The sequence below is a fragment of the Schistocerca nitens genome, chromosome 2, assembly GCF_023898315.1.
Source record: "Schistocerca nitens isolate TAMUIC-IGC-003100 chromosome 2, iqSchNite1.1, whole genome shotgun sequence".
In the NCBI taxonomy this organism is placed as follows: Eukaryota; Metazoa; Arthropoda; class Insecta; order Orthoptera; family Acrididae; genus Schistocerca; species Schistocerca nitens.
In genome coordinates, this window is record NC_064615.1 from 367,973,667 (window position 1) to 367,989,624 (window position 15,958).

At 49.0% G+C, this 15,958-nt stretch overlaps 22 non-coding genes across 22 annotated transcripts; 11 read left to right on the forward strand and 11 right to left on the reverse strand.

The window, feature by feature from the left end:
- Nucleotides 1-177: 177 nt before the first annotated feature.
- On the reverse strand, nt 178-249 carry Trnap-ugg (transfer RNA proline (anticodon UGG)). Its single transcript has one exon. It is a non-coding gene; the product is annotated as a tRNA-Pro (tRNA).
- A 1,475-nt stretch (nt 250-1,724) lies between these two features.
- On the forward strand, nt 1,725-1,797 carry Trnav-aac (transfer RNA valine (anticodon AAC)). Its single transcript has one exon. It is a non-coding gene; the product is annotated as a tRNA-Val (tRNA).
- Nucleotides 1,798-2,014: 217 nt separating this feature from the next.
- Trnap-cgg (transfer RNA proline (anticodon CGG)) lies at nt 2,015-2,086 on the reverse strand. The gene has a single exon. It is a non-coding gene; the product is annotated as a tRNA-Pro (tRNA).
- Nucleotides 2,087-2,320: 234 nt separating this feature from the next.
- Trnav-uac (transfer RNA valine (anticodon UAC)) lies at nt 2,321-2,393 on the forward strand. The gene has a single exon. It is a non-coding gene; the product is annotated as a tRNA-Val (tRNA).
- Nucleotides 2,394-3,029: 636 nt separating this feature from the next.
- Nucleotides 3,030-3,101, reverse strand: Trnap-ugg (transfer RNA proline (anticodon UGG)). The gene has a single exon. It is a non-coding gene; the product is annotated as a tRNA-Pro (tRNA).
- A 1,413-nt stretch (nt 3,102-4,514) lies between these two features.
- Nucleotides 4,515-4,587, forward strand: Trnav-aac (transfer RNA valine (anticodon AAC)). Its single transcript has one exon. It is a non-coding gene; the product is annotated as a tRNA-Val (tRNA).
- A 217-nt stretch (nt 4,588-4,804) lies between these two features.
- On the reverse strand, nt 4,805-4,876 carry Trnap-cgg (transfer RNA proline (anticodon CGG)). Its single transcript has one exon. It is a non-coding gene; the product is annotated as a tRNA-Pro (tRNA).
- A 234-nt stretch (nt 4,877-5,110) lies between these two features.
- On the forward strand, nt 5,111-5,183 carry Trnav-uac (transfer RNA valine (anticodon UAC)). Its single transcript has one exon. It is a non-coding gene; the product is annotated as a tRNA-Val (tRNA).
- Nucleotides 5,184-5,818: 635 nt separating this feature from the next.
- Trnap-ugg (transfer RNA proline (anticodon UGG)) lies at nt 5,819-5,890 on the reverse strand. Its single transcript has one exon. It is a non-coding gene; the product is annotated as a tRNA-Pro (tRNA).
- A 1,413-nt stretch (nt 5,891-7,303) lies between these two features.
- Trnav-aac (transfer RNA valine (anticodon AAC)) lies at nt 7,304-7,376 on the forward strand. Its single transcript has one exon. It is a non-coding gene; the product is annotated as a tRNA-Val (tRNA).
- A 217-nt stretch (nt 7,377-7,593) lies between these two features.
- Nucleotides 7,594-7,665, reverse strand: Trnap-cgg (transfer RNA proline (anticodon CGG)). The gene has a single exon. It is a non-coding gene; the product is annotated as a tRNA-Pro (tRNA).
- Nucleotides 7,666-7,899: 234 nt separating this feature from the next.
- Nucleotides 7,900-7,972, forward strand: Trnav-uac (transfer RNA valine (anticodon UAC)). The gene has a single exon. It is a non-coding gene; the product is annotated as a tRNA-Val (tRNA).
- A 635-nt stretch (nt 7,973-8,607) lies between these two features.
- On the reverse strand, nt 8,608-8,679 carry Trnap-ugg (transfer RNA proline (anticodon UGG)). The gene has a single exon. It is a non-coding gene; the product is annotated as a tRNA-Pro (tRNA).
- A 1,413-nt stretch (nt 8,680-10,092) lies between these two features.
- On the forward strand, nt 10,093-10,165 carry Trnav-aac (transfer RNA valine (anticodon AAC)). Its single transcript has one exon. It is a non-coding gene; the product is annotated as a tRNA-Val (tRNA).
- A 217-nt stretch (nt 10,166-10,382) lies between these two features.
- Nucleotides 10,383-10,454, reverse strand: Trnap-cgg (transfer RNA proline (anticodon CGG)). The gene has a single exon. It is a non-coding gene; the product is annotated as a tRNA-Pro (tRNA).
- A 234-nt stretch (nt 10,455-10,688) lies between these two features.
- Nucleotides 10,689-10,761, forward strand: Trnav-uac (transfer RNA valine (anticodon UAC)). Its single transcript has one exon. It is a non-coding gene; the product is annotated as a tRNA-Val (tRNA).
- A 635-nt stretch (nt 10,762-11,396) lies between these two features.
- Trnap-ugg (transfer RNA proline (anticodon UGG)) lies at nt 11,397-11,468 on the reverse strand. The gene has a single exon. It is a non-coding gene; the product is annotated as a tRNA-Pro (tRNA).
- A 1,413-nt stretch (nt 11,469-12,881) lies between these two features.
- Trnav-aac (transfer RNA valine (anticodon AAC)) lies at nt 12,882-12,954 on the forward strand. The gene has a single exon. It is a non-coding gene; the product is annotated as a tRNA-Val (tRNA).
- A 217-nt stretch (nt 12,955-13,171) lies between these two features.
- On the reverse strand, nt 13,172-13,243 carry Trnap-cgg (transfer RNA proline (anticodon CGG)). The gene has a single exon. It is a non-coding gene; the product is annotated as a tRNA-Pro (tRNA).
- A 234-nt stretch (nt 13,244-13,477) lies between these two features.
- Nucleotides 13,478-13,550, forward strand: Trnav-uac (transfer RNA valine (anticodon UAC)). The gene has a single exon. It is a non-coding gene; the product is annotated as a tRNA-Val (tRNA).
- A 635-nt stretch (nt 13,551-14,185) lies between these two features.
- Nucleotides 14,186-14,257, reverse strand: Trnap-ugg (transfer RNA proline (anticodon UGG)). Its single transcript has one exon. It is a non-coding gene; the product is annotated as a tRNA-Pro (tRNA).
- Nucleotides 14,258-15,670: 1,413 nt separating this feature from the next.
- Trnav-aac (transfer RNA valine (anticodon AAC)) lies at nt 15,671-15,743 on the forward strand. The gene has a single exon. It is a non-coding gene; the product is annotated as a tRNA-Val (tRNA).
- Nucleotides 15,744-15,958: the final 215 nt, after the last annotated feature.

Consider the following 15,958-nt stretch of genomic DNA (forward strand, 5'->3'; position numbering starts at 1 on the left):
GGCTCTTCTACAGCAATCGACCTATGTAATTTACTGGTGTCAGATTCTTGCCATACCAAACGGTCCCTTCATGACCGTAGTGCTACACAAAGCGTGCTGCGGCAGGCATTTGTTCTTCATTGCAGAGCTGCAAACGTGGGTGAGCTCCACCTACTCTTCCGCACGGTCAAAACGGCAGGGCTCGTCCGGGATTTGAACCCGGGACCTCCTGCACCCAAAGCAGGAATCATACCCCTAGACCAACGAGCCAACTGCTGGTAGCGTTGAAGGTCATCCCAAGCAGTCCAGCTCCGAGGAACTTTCATGTAAATCAGAAAGAATACCGCTTTCTGAAGGCAGCGCTCACCACTGTTGGGAAGAATATTAAAGGCAATGAATATAGAGTGAATAATTTCATCGCGCTCTGCAGATGAACAGACGGTGGTGTTTCACTTTCGTCATGTGGTTTCTCAGTGTCAAGGGAAGGCAAATGCAATAAACAAAAGAACATCGGGAATCCGAAACACCAACTCATAACGAAAAGATTGCGGAATAGACTGCAAGCAAAACCTCCAGAAGACGACTCCTGAAGGCGTCGGTGCCGTAAGAATTATTCCGTGCAGCAACGATCATCTAGGAAGTGTGTCGCTCCACCACACAACTTTTTTTGATATTGTTTTACCTAAATTTCCATTACCTGTTCGTTACAAGAATGCCGTGTGGCTTTCACCCGGTCTGCTTCGTCCAGCAGCGATAGTAGTAAGTAAATAGACCACAGTATCATTAAAAGTAGGTCAGACACAAAAATAGGAGTTGCGTGTAGGTCATGTTATTCTGCTTTCAAATGCATTTGTCTGGCTGGGAGTAGTGGCGTACTCCTGTAATCCATGCGTCCGGGAGGCCGTTGTTGTGGGAGAGATCTGGGAACAACTACAGATTCGGCCGTTTCATCAGCTCAGGAACGACCGCGATGCTCTCATCGAGCTCTGCAGATTGACCAGATTGCAGTGCGGAATTTTCGGCTAGTGGTGGCTCGGGGTTAAGAGAAGTCGAGAGCTGTGAGCAAAACTACATCGGGAAACCGAAACGGACGACTCATAACGAAAAGATTGCGAGATGTACTGCGAAAGCAAAACTTCGAGAAGACGAACTCTGAAGCCGTAGCTGCCTTAACAATCATTCCGTGCAGCAACGATAATCTGGGAAGAGCGAGGAGTGGGTACCGCTCGACCACACAACAAATTTTGTATAATGTTCTACTTATTCTACATTTGCGTTTCCAGATCATCACTAAAATACTGTGTGATTTACACGTGGTTTGCTTCTTCCAAAGGCGATATTAAGAAGTACATCGACTACAGCGTCATTAAGGGTCGTGGGCCCAGGCGCCGGCGCGCCAGCGGTGGCCTGTCGGGGCCTCCATGTAGAGCTACCGCTGAGCCCAGGCTCCCTGCTGCTAACGAAGTGATTGCTTTTGATGACATCATTTGCAATAGCGACTGCGCGAATTGACGGTACCTCGTACGGAAAGGAAGAGTAGCTGATGCTACTGAGGACTCGGCCGCGAGCAATTCCGACGACTAGTTGGGCTCTTATTCGTGATGGCATTCAGACAGGCAACGGTCCTGTCGATTGTTGCATACAAATGAGAAATACCTGCATTGTGCCTTTCCGCAAAGTGATTTTTACGCCAAAGTTGCGATCGTCCTACAAGTTGTGTCAGATGTGGAGATCAGAGCGTAGCAGTTTCCGTGGTGTAGCGGTTATCACGTCTGCCTAACACGCAGAAGGTCCCCAGTTCGATTCCGGGCGGAAACACTTTTTCGTCGCACTCAACAAGACACTTGCTACAATCTCTACTGTGACCATTTAAATCAATTTCAAACGTCCCACCACCAGGGTGCAGATGGCTCAAATGATACATGAAACTCTTTCAGAATCGGCCACTTGCTTTTTGTGCTTACCTGGAGGGCTGGGAAAATGCGGAACAGCCGCCGGCATGCCGGTAGTTGCCACACGTTTGCACAAAACGCAAGGGCTCGTCCGGGATTTGAACCCGGGACCTCCTGCACCCGAAGCAGGAATCATACCCCTAGACCAACGAGCCTGTTCGTTACGGCTAAGCGCTGCACATGACTGACGCCTCCGTTCTTGGTATCACCATGCAGAGCTGCTGCTCACCCAGCGTTCTCCCTGGCTGTTGCGGTTTGATTGTTTTTATCGATGTCTTCTACTATAGCATCTTCTAGAATCGGACGGAGTTGGTAGCCGACGCCCTTGCTTACGCAGGAAAAATCTGTTGCTACTACGGGTTTCCAGGTAGCACAACAGCAGAGCCGTCGTTTCCGTGGTGTAGCGGTTATCACGTCTGCTTTACACGCAGAAGGTCCCCGGTTCGATCCCGGGCGGAAGCAAGACTTTTTTTAAACCCGTTTTCGGATTCCATTTCCGAGAGAACGTCACGTCTGCGTATGCAGGGATAATAAATGTCGTGTGCTACACGGATATCGCGTCATTTTACTGTCAAATGCTCTTGCTCCCATAGTGCACCGGTATTCAGTAACTCAGAACGCTCCTAGCTCCATTCTGGCCGGCAAAATTTATAATCCATTTCTTCAGGACTACTTCAAGTGCGCTTCATACTGGCTTTCCAGAGCTTACTGCACTCGCCTTGTCACAGCTCTGTTGAAGTGTGAAGGTAACTAATACTGGGAAACTCTTATCTACGCTCAGTCTTGTATCCCTCCCTTTGGTTGTCGTCGTCGCTAATCAGATGAAGGTAGACTGCTCCACGATTGAGCTTCGTCTCCACTCACGGTGCACATGTCCTGCAAAGACAACCTTTCTTTTCCGTTGCATGCAAGATTACTGTCGGCTCTTCTACAGCAATCGACCTATGTAATTTACTGGTGTCAGATTCTTGCCATACCAAACGGTCCCTTCATGACCGTAGTGCTACACAAAGCGTGCTGCGGCAGGCATTTGTTCTTCATTGCAGAGCTGCAAACGTGGGTGAGCTCCACCTACTCTTCCGCACGGTCAAAACGGCAGGGCTCGTCCGGGATTTGAACCCGGGACCTCCTGCACCCAAAGCAGGAATCATACCCCTAGACCAACGAGCCAACTGCTGGTAGCGTTGAAGGTCATCCCAAGCAGTCCAGCTCCGAGGAACTTTCATGTAAATCAGAAAGAATACCGCTTTCTGAAGGCAGCGCTCACCACTGTTGGGAAGAATATTAAAGGCAATGAATATAGAGTGAATAATTTCATCGCGCTCTGCAGATGAACAGACGGTGGTGTTTCACTTTCGTCATGTGGTTTCTCAGTGTCAAGGGAAGGCAAATGCAATAAACAAAAGAACATCGGGAATCCGAAACACCAACTCATAACGAAAAGATTGCGGAATAGACTGCAAGCAAAACCTCCAGAAGACGACTCCTGAAGGCGTCGGTGCCGTAAGAATTATTCCGTGCAGCAACGATCATCTAGGAAGTGTGTCGCTCCACCACACAACTTTTTTTGATATTGTTTTACCTAAATTTCCATTACCTGTTCGTTACAAGAATGCCGTGTGGCTTTCACCCGGTCTGCTTCGTCCAGCAGCGATAGTAGTAAGTAAATAGACCACAGTATCATTAAAAGTAGGTCAGACACAAAAATAGGAGTTGCGTGTAGGTCATGTTATTCTGCTTTCAAATGCATTTGTCTGGCTGGGAGTAGTGGCGTACTCCTGTAATCCATGCGTCCGGGAGGCCGTTGTTGTGGGAGAGATCTGGGAACAACTACAGATTCGGCCGTTTCATCAGCTCAGGAACGACCGCGATGCTCTCATCGAGCTCTGCAGATTGACCAGATTGCAGTGCGGAATTTTCGGCTAGTGGTGGCTCGGGGTTAAGAGAAGTCGAGAGCTGTGAGCAAAACTACATCGGGAAACCGAAACGGACGACTCATAACGAAAAGATTGCGAGATGTACTGCGAAAGCAAAACTTCGAGAAGACGAACTCTGAAGCCGTAGCTGCCTTAACAATCATTCCGTGCAGCAACGATAATCTGGGAAGAGCGAGGAGTGGGTACCGCTCGACCACACAACAAATTTTGTATAATGTTCTACTTATTCTACATTTGCGTTTCCAGATCATCACTAAAATACTGTGTGATTTACACGTGGTTTGCTTCTTCGGCGCGCCAGCGGTGGTCTGTCGGGGCCTCCGTGTAGAGCTACCGCTGAGCTCAGGCTCCCTGCTGCTAACGAAGTGATTGCTTTTGATGACATCATTTGCAATAGCGACTGCGCGAATTGACGGTACCTCGTACGGAAAGCAAGAGTAGCTGATGCTACTGAGGACTCGGCCGCGAGCAATTCCGACGACTTGTTGGGCTCTTATTCGTGATGGCATTCAGACAGGCAACGGTGCTGTCGATTGTTGCATACAAATGAGAAATACCTGCATTGTGCGTTTCCGCAAAGTGATTTTTACGCCAAAGTTGCGATCGTCCTACAAGTTGTGTCAGATGTGGAGCTCAGAGCGTTGCTGTTTCCGTGGTGTAGCGGTTATCACGTCTGCCTAACACGCAGAAGGTCCCCAGTTCGATTCCGGGCGGAAACAATTTTTCGTCGCACTCAACAAGACACTTGCTACAATCTCTACTGTGACCATTTAAATCAATTTCAAACGTCCCACCACCAGGGTGCAGATGGCTCAAATGATACATGAAACTCTTTCAGAATCGGCCACTTGGTTTTTGTGCTTACCTGGAGGGCTGGGAAAATGCGGAACAGCCGCCGGCATGCCGGTAGTTGCCACACGTTTGCACAAAACGCAAGGGCTCGTCCGGGATTTGAACCCGGGACCTCCTGCACCCGAAGCAGGAATCATACCCCTAGACCAACGAGCCTGTTCGTTACGGCTAAGCGCTGCACATGACTGACGCCTCCGTTCTTGGTATCACCATGCAGAGCTGCTGCTCACCCAGCGTTCTCCCTGGCTGTTGCGGTTTGATTGTTTTTATCGATGTCTTCTACTATAGCATCTTCTAGAATCGGACGGAGTTGGTAGCCGACGCCCTTGCTTACGCAGGAAAAATCTGTTGCTACTACGGGTTTCCAGGTAGCACAGCAGCAGAGCCGTCGTTTCCGTGGTGTAGCGGTTATCACGTCTGCTTTACACGCAGAAGGTCCCCGGTTCGATCCCGGGCGGAAGCAAGACTTTTTTAAACCCGTTTTCGGATTCCATTTCCGAGAGAACATCACGTCTGCGTATGCAGGGATAATAAATGTCGTGTGCTACACGGATATCGCGTCATTTTACTGTCAAATGCTCTTGCTCCCATAGTGCACCGGTATTCAGTAACTCAGAACGCTCCTAGCTCCATTCTGGCCGGCAAAATTTATAATCCATTTCTTCAGGACTACTTCAAGTGCGCTTCATACTGGCTTTCCAGAGCTTACTGCACTCGCCTTGTCACAGCTCTGTTGAAGTGTGAAGGTAACTAATACTGAGAAACTCTTATCTACGCTCAGTCTTGTATCCCACCCTTTGGTTGTCGTCGTCGCTAATCAGATGAAGGTAGACTGCTCCACGATTGAGCTTCGTCTCCACTCACGGTGCACATGTCCTGCAAAGACAACCTTTCTTTTCCGTTGCATGCAAGATTACTGTCGGCTCTTCTACAGCAATCGACCTATGTAATTTACTGGTGTCAGATTCTTGCCATACCAAACGGTCCCTTCATGACCGTAGTGCTACACAAAGCGTGCTGCGGCAGGCATTTGTTCTTCATTGCAGAGCTGCAAACGTGGGTGAGCTCCACCTACTCTTCCGCACGGTCAAAACGGCAGGGCTCGTCCGGGATTTGAACCCGGGACCTCCTGCACCCAAAGCAGGAATCATACCCCTAAACCAACGAGCCAACTGCTGGTAGCGATGAAGGTCATCCCAAGCAGTCCAGCTCCGAGGAACTTTCATGTAAATCAGAAAGAATACCGCTTTCTGAAGGCAGCGCTCACCACTGTTGGGAAGAATATTAAAGGCAATGAATATAGAGTGAATAATTTCATCGCGCTCTGCAGATGAACAGACGGTGGTGTTTCACTTTCGTCATGTGGTTTCTCAGTGTCAAGGGAAGGCAAATGCAATAAACAAAAGAACATCGGGAATCCGAAACACCAACTCATAACGAAAAGATTGCGGAATAGACAGCAAGCAAAACCTCCAGAAGACGACTCCTGAAGGCGTCGGTGCCGTAAGAATTATTCCGTGCAGCAACGATCATCTAGGAAGTGTGTCGCTCCACCACACAACTTTTTTTGATATTGTTTTACCTAAATTTCCATTACCTGTTCGTTACAAGAATGCCGTGTGGCTTTCACCCGGTCTGCTTCGTCCAGCAGCGATAGTAGTAAGTAAATAGACCACAGTATCATTAAAAGTAGGTCAGACACAAAAATAGGAGTTGCGTGTAGGTCATGTTATTCTGCTTTCAAATGCATTTGTCTGGCTGGGAGTAGTGGCGTACTCCTGTAATCCATGCGTCCGGGAGGCCGTTGTTGTGGGAGAGATCTGGGAACAACTACAGATTCGGCCGTTTCATCAGCTCAGGAACGACCGCGATGCTCTCATCGAGCTCTGCAGATTGACCAGATTGCAGTGCGGAATTTTCGGCTAGTGGTGGCTCGGGGTTAAGAGAAGTCGAGAGCTGTGAGCAAAACTACATCGGGAAACCGAAACGGACGACTCATAACGAAAAGATTGCGAGATGTACTGCGAAAGCAAAACTTCGAGAAGACCAACTCTGAAGCCGTAGCTGCCTTAACAATCATTCCGTGCAGCAACGATAATCTGGGAAGAGCGAGGAGTGGGTACCGCTCGACCACACAACAAATTTTATATAATGTTCTACTTATTCTACATTTGCGTTTCCAGATCATCACTAAAATACTGTGTGATTTACACGTGGTTTGCTTCTTCGGCGCGCCAGCGGTGGTCTGTCGGGGCCTCCGTGTAGAGCTACCGCTGAGCCCAGGCTCCCTGCTGCTAACGAAGTGATTGCTTTTGATGACATCATTTGCAATAGCGACTGCGCGAATTGACGGTACCTCGTACGGAAAGCAAGAGTAGCTGATGCTACTGAGGACTCGGCCGCGAGCAATTCCGACGACTTGTTGGGCTCTTATTCGTGATGGCATTCAGACAGGCAACGGTGCTGTCGATTGTTGCATACAAATGAGAAATACCTGCATTGTGCGTTTCCGCAAAGTGATTTTTACGCCAAAGTTGCGATCGTCCTACAAGTTGTGTCAGATGTGGAGCTCAGAGCGTAGCTGTTTCCGTGGTGTAGCGGTTATCACGTCTGCCTAACACGCAGAAGGTCCCCAGTTCGATTCCGGGCGGAAACACCTTTTCGTCGCACTCAACAAGACACTTGCTACAATCTCTACTGTGACCATTTAAATCAATTTCAAACGTCCCACCACCAGGGTGCAGATGGCTCAAATGATACATGAAACTCTTTCAGAATCGGCCACTTGGTTTTTGTGCTTACCTGGAGGGCTGGGAAAATGCGGAACAGCCGCCGGCATGCCGGTAGTTGCCACACGTTTGCACAAAACGCAAGGGCTCGTCCGGGATTTGAACCCGGGACCTCCTGCACCCGAAGCAGGAATCATACCCCTAGACCAACGAGCCTGTTCGTTACGGCTAAGCGCTGCACATGACTGACGCCTCCGTTCTTGGTATCACCATGCAGAGCTGCTGCTCACCCAGCGTTCTCCCTGGCTGTTGCGGTTTGATTGTTTTTATCGATGTCTTCTACTATAGCATCTTCTAGAATCGGACGGAGTTGGTAGCCGACGCCCTTGCTTACGCAGGAAAAATCTGTTGCTACTACGGGTTTCCAGGTAGCACAGCAGCAGAGCCGTCGTTTCCGTGGTGTAGCGGTTATCACGTCTGCTTTACACGCAGAAGGTCCCCGGTTCGATCCCTGGCGGAAGCAAGACTTTTTTAAACCCGTTTTCGGATTCCATTTCCGAGAGAACATCACGTCTGCGTATGCAGGGATAATAAATGTCGTGTGCTACACGGATATCGCGTCATTTTACTGTCAAATGCTCTTGCTCCCATAGTGCACCGGTATTCAGTAACTCAGAACGCTCGTAGCTCCATTCTGGCCGGCAAAATTTATAATCCATTTCTTCAGGACTACTTCAAGTGCGCTTCATACTGGCTTTCCAGAGCTTACTGCACTCGCCTTGTCACAGCTCTGTTGAAGTGTGAAGGTAACTAATACTGAGAAACTCTTATCTACGCTCAGTCTTGTATCCCACCCTTTGGTTGTCGTCGTCGCTAATCAGATGAAGGTAGACTGCTCCACGATTGAGCTTCGTCTCCACTCACGGTGCACATGTCCTGCAAAGACAACCTTTCTTTTCCGTTGCATGCAAGATTACTGTCGGCTCTTCTACAGCAATCGACCTATGTAATTTACTGGTGTCAGATTCTTGCCATACCAAACGGTCCCTTCATGACCGTAGTGCTACACAAAGCGTGCTGCGGCAGGCATTTGTTCTTCATTGCAGAGCTGCAAACGTGGGTGAGCTCCACCTACTCTTCCGCACGGTCAAAACGGCAGGGCTCGTCCGGGATTTGAACCCGGGACCTCCTGCACCCAAAGCAGGAATCATACCCCTAAACCAACGAGCCAACTGCTGGTAGCGATGAAGGTCATCCCAAGCAGTCCAGCTCCGAGGAACTTTCATGTAAATCAGAAAGAATACCGCTTTCTGAAGGCAGCGCTCACCACTGTTGGGAAGAATATTAAAGGCAATGAATATAGAGTGAATAATTTCATCGCGCTCTGCAGATGAACAGACGGTGGTGTTTCACTTTCGTCATGTGGTTTCTCAGTGTCAAGGGAAGGCAAATGCAATAAACAAAAGAACATCGGGAATCCGAAACACCAACTCATAACGAAAAGATTGCGGAATAGACTGCAAGCAAAACCTCCAGAAGACGACTCCTGAAGGCGTCGGTGCCGTAAGAATTATTCCGTGCAGCAACGATCATCTAGGAAGTGTGTCGCTCCACCACACAACTTTTTTTGATATTGTTTTACCTAAATTTCCATTACCTGTTCGTTACAAGAATGCCGTGTGGCTTTCACCCGGTCTGCTTCGTCCAGCAGCGATAGTAGTAAGTAAATAGACCACAGTATCATTAAAAGTAGGTCAGACACAAAAATAGGAGTTGCGTGTAGGTCATGTTATTCTGCTTTCAAATGCATTTGTCTGGCTGGGAGTAGTGGCGTACTCCTGTAATCCATGCGTCCGGGAGGCCGTTGTTGTGGGAGAGATCTGGGAACAACTACAGATTCGGCCGTTTCATCAGCTCAGGAACGACCGCGATGCTCTCATCGAGCTCTGCAGATTGACCAGATTGCAGTGCGGAATTTTCGGCTAGTGGTGGCTCGGGGTTAAGAGAAGTCGAGAGCTGTGAGCAAAACTACATCGGGAAACCGAAACGGACGACTCATAACGAAAAGATTGCGAGATGTACTGCGAAAGCAAAACTTCGAGAAGACCAACTCTGAAGCCGTAGCTGCCTTAACAATCATTCCGTGCAGCAACGATAATCTGGGAAGAGCGAGGAGTGGGTACCGCTCGACCACACAACAAATTCTATATAATGTTCTACTTATTCTACATTTGCGTTTCCAGATCATCACTAAAATACTGTGTGATTTACACGTGGTTTGCTTCTTCGGCGCGCCAGCGGTGGTCTGTCGGGGCCTCCGTGTAGAGCTACCGCTGAGCCCAGGCTCCCTGCTGCTAACGAAGTGATTGCTTTTGATGACATCATTTGCAATAGCGACTGCGCGAATTGACGGTACCTCGTACGGAAAGCAAGAGTAGCTGATGCTACTGAGGACTCGGCCGCGAGCAATTCCGACGACTTGTTGGGCTCTTATTCGTGATGGCATTCAGACAGGCAACGGTGCTGTCGATTGTTGCATACAAATGAGAAATACCTGCATTGTGCGTTTCCGCAAAGTGATTTTTACGCCAAAGTTGCGATCGTCCTACAAGTTGTGTCAGATGTGGAGCTCAGAGCGTAGCTGTTTCCGTGGTGTAGCGGTTATCACGTCTGCCTAACACGCAGAAGGTCCCCAGTTCGATTCCGGGCGGAAACAATTTTTCGTCGCACTCAACAAGACACTTGCTACAATCTCTACTGTGACCATTTAAATCAATTTCAAACGTCCCACCACCAGGGTGCAGATGGCTCAAATGATACATGAAACTCTTTCAGAATCGGCCACTTGGTTTTTGTGCTTACCTGGAGGGCTGGGAAAATGCGGAACAGCCGCCGGCATGCCGGTAGTTGCCACACGTTTGCACAAAACGCAAGGGCTCGTCCGGGATTTGAACCCGGGACCTCCTGCACCCGAAGCAGGAATCATACCCCTAGACCAACGAGCCTGTTCGTTACAGCTAAGCGCTGCACATGACTGACGCCTCCGTTCTTGGTATCACCATGCAGAGCTGCTGCTCACCCAGCGTTCTCCCTGGCTGTTGCGGTTTGATTGTTTTTATCGATGTCTTCTACTATAGCATCTTCTAGAATCGGACGGAGTTGGTAGCCGACGCCCTTGCTTACGCAGGAAAAATCTGTTGCTACTACGGGTTTCCAGGTAGCACAGCAGCAGAGCCGTCGTTTCCGTGGTGTAGCGGTTATCACGTCTGCTTTACACGCAGAAGGTCCCCGGTTCGATCCCGGGCGGAAGCAAGACTTTTTTAAACCCGTTTTCGGATTCCATTTCCGAGAGAACATCACGTCTGCGTATGCAGGGATAATAAATGTCGTGTGCTACACGGATATCGCGTCATTTTACTGTCAAATGCTCTTGCTCCCATAGTGCACCGGTATTCAGTAACTCAGAACGCTCGTAGCTCCATTCTGGCCGGCAAAATTTATAATCCATTTCTTCAGGACTACTTCAAGTGCGCTTCATACTGGCTTTCCAGAGCTTACTGCACTCGCCTTGTCACAGCTCTGTTGAAGTGTGAAGGTAACTAATACTGGGAAACTCTTATCTACGCTCAGTCTTGTATCCCACCCTTTGGTTGTCGTCGTCGCTAATCAGATGAAGGTAGACTGCTCCACGATTGAGCTTCGTCTCCACTCACGGTGCACATGTCCTGCAAAGACAACCTTTCTTTTCCGTTGCATGCAAGATTACTGTCGGCTCTTCTACAGCAATCGACCTATGTAATTTACTGGTGTCAGATTCTTGCCATACCAAACGGTCCCTTCATGACCGTAGTGCTACACAAAGCGTGCTGCGGCAGGCATTTGTTCTTCATTGCAGAGCTGCAAACGTGGGTGAGCTCCACCTACTCTTCCGCACGGTCAAAACGGCAGGGCTCGTCCGGGATTTAAACCCGGGACCTCCTGCACCCAAAGCAGGAATCATACCCCTAGACCAACGAGCCAACTGCTGGTAGCGATGAAGGTCATCCCAAGCAGTCCAGCTCCGAGGAACTTTCATGTAAATCAGAAAGAATACCGCTTTCTGAAGGCAGCGCTCACCACTGTTGGGAAGAATATTAAAGGCAATGAATATAGAGTGAATAATTTCATCGCGCTCTGCAGATGAACAGACGGTGGTGTTTCACTTTCGTCATGTGGTTTCTCAGTGTCAAGGGAAGGCAAATGCAATAAACAAAACAACATCGGGAATCCGAAACACCAACTCATAACGAAAAGATTGCGGAATAGACTGCAAGCAAAACCTCCAGAAGACGACTCCTGAAGGCGTCGGTGCCGTAAGAATTATTCCGTGCAGCAACGATCATCTAGGAAGTGTGTCGCTCCACCACACAACTTTTTTTGATATTGTTTTACCTAAATTTCCATTACCTGTTCGTTACAAGAATGCCGTGTGGCTTTCACCCGGTCTGCTTCGTCCAGCAGCGATAGTAGTAAGTAAATAGACCACAGTATCATTAAAAGTAGGTCAGACACAAAAATAGGAGTTGCGTGTAGGTCATGTTATTCTGCTTTCAAATGCATTTGTCTGGCTGGGAGTAGTGGCGTACTCCTGTAATCCATGCGTCCGGGAGGCCGTTGTTGTGGGAGAGATCTGGGAACAACTACAGATTCGGCCGTTTCATCAGCTCAGGAACGACCGCGATGCTCTCATCGAGCTCTGCAGATTGACCAGATTGCAGTGCGGAATTTTCGGCTAGTGGTGGCTCGGGGTTAAGAGAAGTCGAGAGCTGTGAGCAAAACTACATCGGGAAACCGAAACGGACGACTCATAACGAAAAGATTGCGAGATGTACTGCGAAAGCAAAACTTCGAGAAGACGAACTCTGAAGCCGTAGCTGCCTTAACAATCATTCCGTGCAGCAACGATAATCTGGGAAGAGCGAGGAGTGGGTACCGCTCGACCACACAACAAATTTTGTATAATGTTCTACTTATTCTACATTTGCGTTTCCAGATCATCACTAAAATACTGTGTGATTTACACGTGGTTTGCTTCTTCGGCGCGCCAGCGGTGGTCTGTCGGGGCCTCCGTGTAGAGCTACCGCTGAGCCCAGGCTCCCTGCTGCTAACGAAGTGATTGCTTTTGATGACATCATTTGCAATAGCGACTGCGCGAATTGACGGTACCTCGTACGGAAAGCAAGAGTAGCTGATGCTACTGAGGACTCGGCCGCGAGCAATTCCGACGACTTGTTGGGCTCTTATTCGTGATGGCATTCAGACAGGCAACGGTGCTGTCGATTGTTGCATACAAATGAGAAATACCTGCATTGTGCGTTTCCGCAAAGTGATTTTTACGCCAAAGTTGCGATCGTCCTACAAGTTGTGTCAGATGTGGAGCTCAGAGCGTAGCAGTTTCCGTGGTGTAGCGGTTATCACGTCTGCCTAACACGCAGAAGGTCCCCAGTTCGATTCCGGGCGGAAACACTTTTTCGTCGCACTCAACAAGACACTTGCTACAATCTCTACTGTGACCATTTAAATCAATTTCAAACGTCCCACCACCAGGGTGCAGATGGCTCAAATGATACATGAAACTCTTTCAGAATCGGCCACTTGGTTTTTGTGCTTACCTGGAGGGCTGGGAAAATGCGGAACAGCCGCCGGCATGCCGGTAGTTGCCACACGTTTGCACAAAACGCAAGGGCTCGTCCGGGATTTGAACCCGGGACCTCCTGCACCCGAAGCAGGAATCATACCCCTAGACCAACGAGCCTGTTCGTTACGGCTAAGCGCTGCACATGACTGACGCCTCCGTTCTTGGTATCACCATGCAGAGCTGCTGCTCACCCAGCGTTCTCCCTGGCTGTTGCGGTTTGATTGTTTTTATCGATGTCTTCTACTATAGCATCTTCTAGAATCGGACGGAGTTGGTAGCCGACGCCCTTGCTTACGCAGGAAAAATCTGTTGCTACTACGGGTTTCCAGGTAGCACAGCAGCAGAGCCGTCGTTTCCGTGGTGTAGCGGTTATCACGTCTGCTTTACACGCAGAAGGTCCCCGGTTCGATCCCGGGCGGAAGCAAGACTTTTTTAAACCCGTTTTCGGATTCCATTTCCGAGAGAACGTCACGTCTGCGTATGCAGGGATAATAAATGTCGTGTGCTACACGGATATCGCGTCATTTTACTGTCAAATGCTCTTGCTCCCATAGTGCACCGGTATTCAGTAACTCAGAACGCTCGTAGCTCCATTCTGGCCGGCAAAATTTATAATCCATTTCTTCAGGACTACTTCAAGTGCGCTTCATACTGGCTTTCCAGAGCTTACTGCACTCGCCTTGTCACAGCTCTGTTGAAGTGTGAAGGTAACTAATACTGGGAAACTCTTATCTACGCTCAGTCTTGTATCCCACCCTTTGGTTGTCGTCGTCGCTAATCAGATGAAGGTAGACTGCTCCACGATTGAGCTTCGTCTCCACTCACGGTGCACATGTCCTGCAAAGACAACCTTTCTTTTCCGTTGCATGCAAGATTACTGTCGGCTCTTCTACAGCAATCGACCTATGTAATTTACTGGTGTCAGATTCTTGCCATACCAAACGGTCCCTTCATGACCGTAGTGCTACACAAAGCGTGCTGCGGCAGGCATTTGTTCTTCATTGCAGAGCTGCAAACGTGGGTGAGCTCCACCTACTCTTCCGCACGGTCAAAACGGCAGGGCTCGTCCGGGATTTGAACCCGGGACCTCCTGCACCCAAAGCAGGAATCATACCCCTAGACCAACGAGCCAACTGCTGGTAGCGTTGAAGGTCATCCCAAGCAGTCCAGCTCCGAGGAACTTTCATGTAAATCAGAAAGAATACCGCTTTCTGAAGGCAGCGCTCACCACTGTTGGGAAGAATATTAAAGGCAATGAATATAGAGTGAATAATTTCATCGCGCTCTGCAGATGAACAGACGGTGGTGTTTCACTTTCGTCATGTGGTTTCTCAGTGTCAAGGGAAGGCAAATGCAATAAACAAAAGAACATCGGGAATCCGAAACACCAACTCATAACGAAAAGATTGCGGAATAGACTGCAAGCAAAACCTCCAGAAGACGACTCCTGAAGGCGTCGGTGCCGTAAGAATTATTCCGTGCAGCAACGATCATCTAGGAAGTGTGTCGCTCCACCACACAACTTTTTTTGATATTGTTTTACCTAAATTTCCATTACCTGTTCGTTACAAGAATGCCGTGTGGCTTTCACCCGGTCTGCTTCGTCCAGCAGCGATAGTAGTAAGTAAATAGACCACACTATCATTAAAAGTAGGTCAGACACAAAAATAGGAGTTGCGTGTAGGTCATGTTATTCTGCTTTCAAATGCATTTGTCTGGCTGGGAGTAGTGGCGTACTCCTGTAATCCATGCGTCCGGGAGGCCGTTGTTGTGGGAGAGATCTGGGAACAACTACAGATTCGGCCGTTTCATCAGCTCAGGAACGACCGCGATGCTCTCATCGAGCTCTGCAGATTGACCAGATTGCAGTGCGGAATTTTCGGCTAGTGGTGGTTCGGGGTTAAGAGAAATCGAGAGCTGTGAGCAAAACTACATCGGGAAACCGAAACGGACGACTCATAACGAAAAGATTGCGAGATGTACTGCGAAAGCAAAACTTCGAGAAGACGAACTCTGAAGCCGTAGCTGCCTTAACAATCATTCCGTGCAGCAACGATAATCTGGGAAGAGCGAGGAGTAGGTACCGCTCGACCACACAACAAATTTTATATAATGTTCTACTTATTCTACATTTGCGTTTCCAGATCATCACTAAAATACTGTGTGATTTACACGTGGTTTGCTTCTTCGGCGCGCCAGCGGTGGTCTGTCGGGGCCTCCGTGTAGAGCTACCGCTGAGCTCAGGCTCCCTGCTGCTAACGAAGTGATTGCTTTTGATGACATCATTTGCAATAGCGACTGCGCGAATTGACGGTACCTCGTACGGAAAGCAAGAGTAGCTGATGCTACTGAGGACTCGGCCGCGAGCAATTCCGACGACTTGTTGGGCTCTTATTCGTGATGGCATTCAGACAGGCAACGGTGCTGTCGATTGTTGCATACAAATGAGAAATACCTGCATTGTGCGTTTCCGCAAAGTGATTTTTACGCCAAAGTTGCGATCGTCCTACAAGTTGTGTCAGATGTGGAGCTCAGAGCGTAGCAGTTTCCGTGGTGTAGCGGTTATCACGTCTGCCTAACACGCAGAAGGTCCCCAGTTCGATTCCGGGCGGAAACACGTTTTCGTCGCACTCAACAAGACACTTGCTACAATCTCTACTGTGACCATTTAAATCAATTTCAAACGTCCCACCACCAGGGTGCAGATGGCTCAAATGATACATGAAACTCTTTCAGAATCGGCCACTTGGTTTTTGTGCTTACCTGGAGGGCTGGGAAAATGCGGAACAGCCGCCGGCATGCCGGTAGTTGCCACACGTTTGCACAAAACGC